General features: G+C 46.1%; 1 long non-coding RNA gene across 1 annotated transcript; it reads left to right on the plus strand.

Annotated features, from left to right (window-relative positions):
* Positions 1-2,789: 2,789 nt before the first annotated feature.
* On the plus strand, positions 2,790-4,374 carry LOC122385272. The gene is made up of 3 exons (XR_006257182.1): positions 2,790-3,109; positions 3,352-3,487; positions 4,167-4,374. It is a non-coding gene; the product is annotated as an uncharacterized LOC122385272 (long non-coding RNA).
* Positions 4,375-5,802: the final 1,428 nt, after the last annotated feature.

A 5,802-nucleotide genomic window follows, 5' to 3' on the forward strand; every position in this document is an offset into this window, starting at 1 on the left:
TTGACGATAGAAGACTGACTGACGACGAGATGTGACGACAGGAGACTGGCTGGTGACGAGATGTGACGACAGTAGACTGGCTGGTGACGAGATGTGACGACAGGAGACTGGCTGGTGACGATATGTGACGACAGGAGACTGCCTGGTGACGAGATGTGACGACAGTAGACTGGCTGTTGACGAGATGTGACGACAGAAGACCGGCTGTGACGAGATGTGACGACAAAAGTATGGCTGGTGACGACAGGAGACTGGCTGGTGACGAAATGTGACGACAGAAGACTGGCTGGTGATGAGATAGGACGACAGTAGACTGGCTGGTGACGAGATGTGACGGCAAGAGAATGGTTGTGAGATGTGACGACCGAAGACTGGCAGATGACGAGATGGGATAACAGCTGGTGACGAGATGTAACAAGAAAAGACTGGCTGGTGGCGAGATGTGACGACAGTAGACTGGCTGGTGACGAGATGTGACGGCAGAAGACTGGCTGGTGACGAGATATGACGACAGTAGTCTGGCAGGTGACGAAATGTGAAGACAGTAGCCTGGCTGGCGAGATGTGACAATAGACTGGCTGGTGACGAGATATGAAGACAGTAGTCTGGCTGATGACGATATGTGACGACAGAAGGCTGGCTGGTGACGGGATGTGACGACAGCTGGTGACGAGATGTGACGGCAGTAGACTGGCTGATGACGAGATGTGACGACAGAAGTATGGCTGGTGATGAGATTTGACGACAGTAGACTGGCTGGTGACGAGATGTGACGACATGAGACCGGCTGTGACGAGATGTAACGACAAAAGTATGGCTGGTAGCAAGATTTGACCACAGGAGACTGGCTGGTGACGAGATGTGACAACAGTAGACTGGCTGATGACAAGATGTGACGACAGAGGCCTAGCTGGTGGCGAGGTCAGGTGTGACGAGAGTAGACTGGCTGATCGCGAGATGGGGCGACAGAATTCTGGGTGGGGACGAGATGTGACGTCAGCTTGTGACCAGATGTGATGGCAGTAGACTGGCTGATGACGAGATGTCAGGACAGTAGACTGGCTGGTGACGAGATGTGACGGCAGAAGGCTAACTGGTGACGAGATGTGATGTTAGAAGTCTGGCTGGTGATGAGATGTGACGACAGTAGACTGGCTGGTGATGAGATGTGACGACAGTAGACTGGCTGGTGACGAGATGTGACAACAGCTGGTGACGAGATGTAACAAGAGTAGACTGGCTGGTGACGAGATGTGACGACAGTAGACTGGCTGGTGACGAGATGTGACGACAGTAGACTGGCTGGTGGCGAGATGTGACGACAGTAGACTGACTGGTGACTGACGAAATGTGACGGCAGAACACTGGCTGGTGACGACATATGACGACAGTAGTCTGGCAGGTGACGAAATGTGAAGACAGTAGCCTGGCTGGCGATATGTGACGACAATAGACGGGCTAGTGACGAGATATGTAGACAGTAGACTGGCTGGTGACGAGATGTGACGGCAGAAGACTGGCTGGTGACGAGATATGACGACAGTAGTCTGGCAGGTGACGAATTGTGAAGACAGTAGCCTGGCTGGCGAGATGTGACGACAATAGACTGGCTAGTGACGAGATATGAAGACAGCCCAGCCAGCAATTCGGTTGGGGAAAGTGCGGGGACAGTGTTGGGGAAAGCTTGGGGAGAACGTACAATTCCCCTATCGGATCGGGGAACGGTCCGTGTTCCCCATCCCTTCCCCGACTGTATCGGTAATATGTTCAAAAGACATGGGGAAATCACACCGATCCCCGCACGGGGAAAGAACAGCATTCCCCAATCAAACCCCACTGTCGGGGTTCGGTCGGGTAAAAGATCAGATTCCCCGTACGGGGAAGGGTGCGTTATCCCCGACCCATTTTCAAGAATAGTTTGATTGGGGAAAAGAAGGGGAAATGTTGAAATTCCCCGCTGGGGATTTTACACTTAATCCCCAGACGAATCCCAACCGCCAGTAGGACGTCTTGAGATCGACTTCCAGCATGTAATATAACAAGTATTCAAGAAAGAAAAATTGAATCTTGGGAATGTTAAAAGCAGTCTTAGGAGCAGTTCTAGAGCTATAGGCTCATGCATCGATTGAAGGGAGATATAATAAATAAAAAATATAACGATATAACGATTTTTTATAATCGTTTTCATGACAGGTGATCTGGCGAATGCATCAAACAGTGACCAAATTTGCACCAAATCTCTTTTTCATATCTTCATATCATATACCTATTTATTTCAGTGTTTTAATCGAAAATAATGTCTGATAATTTTATCAAATCGGCACCGTATCTGGACCAAATGTCTACCAATTGTGTACCAGTTACCTATCATGAAAACGGTTATTCGCAGACATTTGATTGTAGACATTGGATCTATGTAATTTTCGACCTAAAAGAGAGGAAAAGCCGTCTTGGTTTACGGGGCCTGCTAAGCCCAGTGGATGAGGACACGCATACGCCATTACTTTGAACGAACGTTGGTGCCCTTATTTCATGAGGTAAAAAAAAAACTTTGACAGCTTTCAGGATCTATGTTTCTTCTCGCACTGCTGTGGCATAAACATAACGTTTTCTTTCTTCTGTCATCACTCATCGCATTGGAATTACAAAAGCATCAAAATTTCAACAACACACTGCTTACGACTTAGAAGTGTCGCCTCAACGCAGTGAGGGGAGGGGAGGGAGGGGTAGCAACGGCCGGCCGCCGTCGGTTCCGTCCGCACATCTGGTTGAGGGGCCTCTCCTGTCGCCATCTGTCATCGTGAATGGGGCCGTGCCGACGCGTCAGACGGGACGAACGGGGGAAGTCGGTCCAGAGTCACTGCGCCGCGCGGTTGTGTGAGCAAGCCGTGGGCTAGGTACCGCTCCAGGTCAGACAATGGTTGGCACTGAAGAGTGCAGCGACACTACAGAGCTGTGATTTGTGAACGAAGACGGTGAACGGCGAGATGTGGTGACCGCTTGACTGACCTGTGCCCAAAGTCGTGATCTACCGCTGGGGTCAGTGCGTGAGAAGCTGGACTCGGCACCAACGGAGGACGCAGCTCGACGAGGAAGATATGCTGTGTTGGTAATGAACTAAAGTACTTAATTGTAACGAATCCATGATAGATATAAAATGACGATGATACTAAATCAAATTTATTGTAAAAGACAAAGCTTCCGATACGCACAATATCTTGATCACTGTCTAGGTTATGCAGATTATGACGTAAAAATGACTGAGGTCATCAACCTCCGTCTGAGATTATCCTTAAATTGCCCGGACAATATAATGTCATCAGCCTAATGCTTTATCTGCTTCTGTTCTAGAGGGACGTCTGCCGGTTACGACCGGAAGGCTTCCGACGGGACTTGGCAGAACCCACAACAGCAGTATGAACCCGGCGTGGAGTTAATGCGTAATTGCTCGCATGAGCAACCGAAGAGCGACTTCCAGGCGAAGCTGGTAAGCAGTTTATGGGGGTGGGGGTTAGCTTAGAGCTGTTGAACAACCTGTCCTTCACCCAAGTCTAAAGGCTGAGACACACTTCCTACAGCCAGAAAATCTCATGCGAGAGCCCATTAATTAAATACATGAAATCACGATCGCTTACAGGGATGTGCGAACGATTGACGCGATTGTAATAAATACATGTATTTGAATAGGCTTTCGCATTCCATTTTTTTTTTGTCTTCGGAAAGAGCCTGTTTCAGCAGCTCTACTAGACAGCTCTGTTTGTGAAAGGGACTTCATTGTTATCTTGATAAACTAGCAACCGATTTTAATTGTCAAACGGCGTTCATTTATCTGTCAAGTGCTTTCGCGAGGAACTTCGTAAGGCGTAATATAGACGTAAAACATTTATTACCTAATGACTTTCCTGGAAGGAGAATTGTTTAGAAATACAAATTTAATTATTGAATTTTTATTTCTTGTTTTAATTAACTATTCAAAGTATATCACATTCATTTTGAAGCACTTTTCGTGGGAAAAAAAGCTATAAATAAGTGTAATTTCATAAAATGGCATTCAACATGTTTCAGCGTAAGCTGAAGTTTCCATAAAAGGACATTTCATGTAGTAGCTAGCTGTAAAACCTGATTGATATACCTACAAGCGCACATATTTTTGTTTTTGTCCACAGCCGCAGAATTCCTGGAGATGCGTTGGGACATTGATCATAGCAAGGTGGCTCTCAGCGGCAGCTGACCGCTGAGATGTGTCTGAAACAGCCAGAAGGAAGACTCGAGTTGTGGATCCAGGGCACTACTGAACGGAAGGCCGGACCAGCTGTAGGGAGACTACAGAAAAGCCGTCGTTCTCAATCTGCTGAACAGACTCCTACTGCAGAGGATCAACTGGGGTTCGACGTGTTAGAACTGGGGTTAGACCGGTTACCAGTGCTCGTGTTCGTCACCTGTTGTTTGTCACTGCTGCGCTGCTGCTGTAATGTTTGCCACCTGCTAAGCGTTCACAATGTATTTTAAGTGAATAATAACTTTTTTAGTGTTTGTCTTGATTTGTATCGAGTATATCAATTATCAAGCATGTTAACCTTTCATTAAATGAAAGACTCCACATAAAAATAGTATAGGCTGTGGTGGTACAGCCACATACCATGCTTGGCCGACTGTTGTGTATTGATCTAGTCGTTGAAGCGTCCTGAAAGTCTGGAAATAAACCGGCATGGCCAAATGGATTGGTTCTAATTATTTTCCTGTGTGGTTTTATCGTTTCCCTATTGCGGGGAAACACGTGAACAATTTTGTTTGTATGTAAACAAGGGGGAATATTTGTTTCTGGTCCCTAAAAAGCTGTTTCTGGCACCTAATTGCTGCTCAGCCCCAAAATGCTTATTCGACCCTAATATCTGAATCTGGCACCTAATTGCTTCCACACAGCCTTAAGTTGCCAGATCGTCTAGTTGAACTCCGTATTTGCTGTTTGCTGATTCAGCACCAAAACCAAAACATCCAGCAACTATTTTATTCCACGTTTGCCTACCTAATTCGCGTAATCTTCCTGATTTTATGTATCCTAACAACATGAACGTTGCATTCGGTGATGTCAAGTGCCATTTTCGCCAGTGGAGATAATGATTAATGCCATTTCTAGCCAAAAGAGAATCACTAGCCAGCTATGGTGCAGCATAGCAAGACGCTCCTATACCAGCCCGCTATGTAGAGACTAGAGATTACTGCACCCTCAGCCATTTTAACGTGAAAAGTTTGGATCCGTCACTTCCAGCCAGGCTCTCAGGTCATAAACTGGAGTAAAGCAAAATGTCAACTCTGAACAGACATGCCACGCGACCGGCCCTCTTTTCAATATTATTAGCTTTCTGCAATCATCGTCTGACTCCATCTTGATCAAACGCAGCATCCGGTTTCTACAGGGGCGTTTGACTGACCGGCCACACAATAACCAAAAACAAAATCAAAGCTTCATGCACACATATGACATAAGTAAGAAACGGATGAAAAAGGGACAACCACGGCACAACTCTGCGCGGCAAACAACGGACAATGTCCCACGCAAGATCCCGCGTTTCTTCAGCGGCCTTGAACGGAATGAAAACATTACATTTCTTTTTTGGAGCTATTTGATGACGTCAAAAAATACAATACCCGTTTTAATGGTCAAAATCGAGACAATTACTCACAAAAATGTTTCCCTTTAAGCATTACAAATAAATACTTTTAAATATTTAAATGACATTGTTTTTTCAAACAAATCAATATTATTTGCTTACTTAAACGTCATATACAATGCTGAGATCA

Source organism: Amphibalanus amphitrite, unplaced genomic scaffold, assembly GCF_019059575.1.
Source record: "Amphibalanus amphitrite isolate SeventyFive unplaced genomic scaffold, NRLGWU_Aamphi_draft 000213F_arrow, whole genome shotgun sequence".
NCBI classification, from domain to species: domain Eukaryota; kingdom Metazoa; phylum Arthropoda; class Thecostraca; order Balanomorpha; family Balanidae; genus Amphibalanus; species Amphibalanus amphitrite.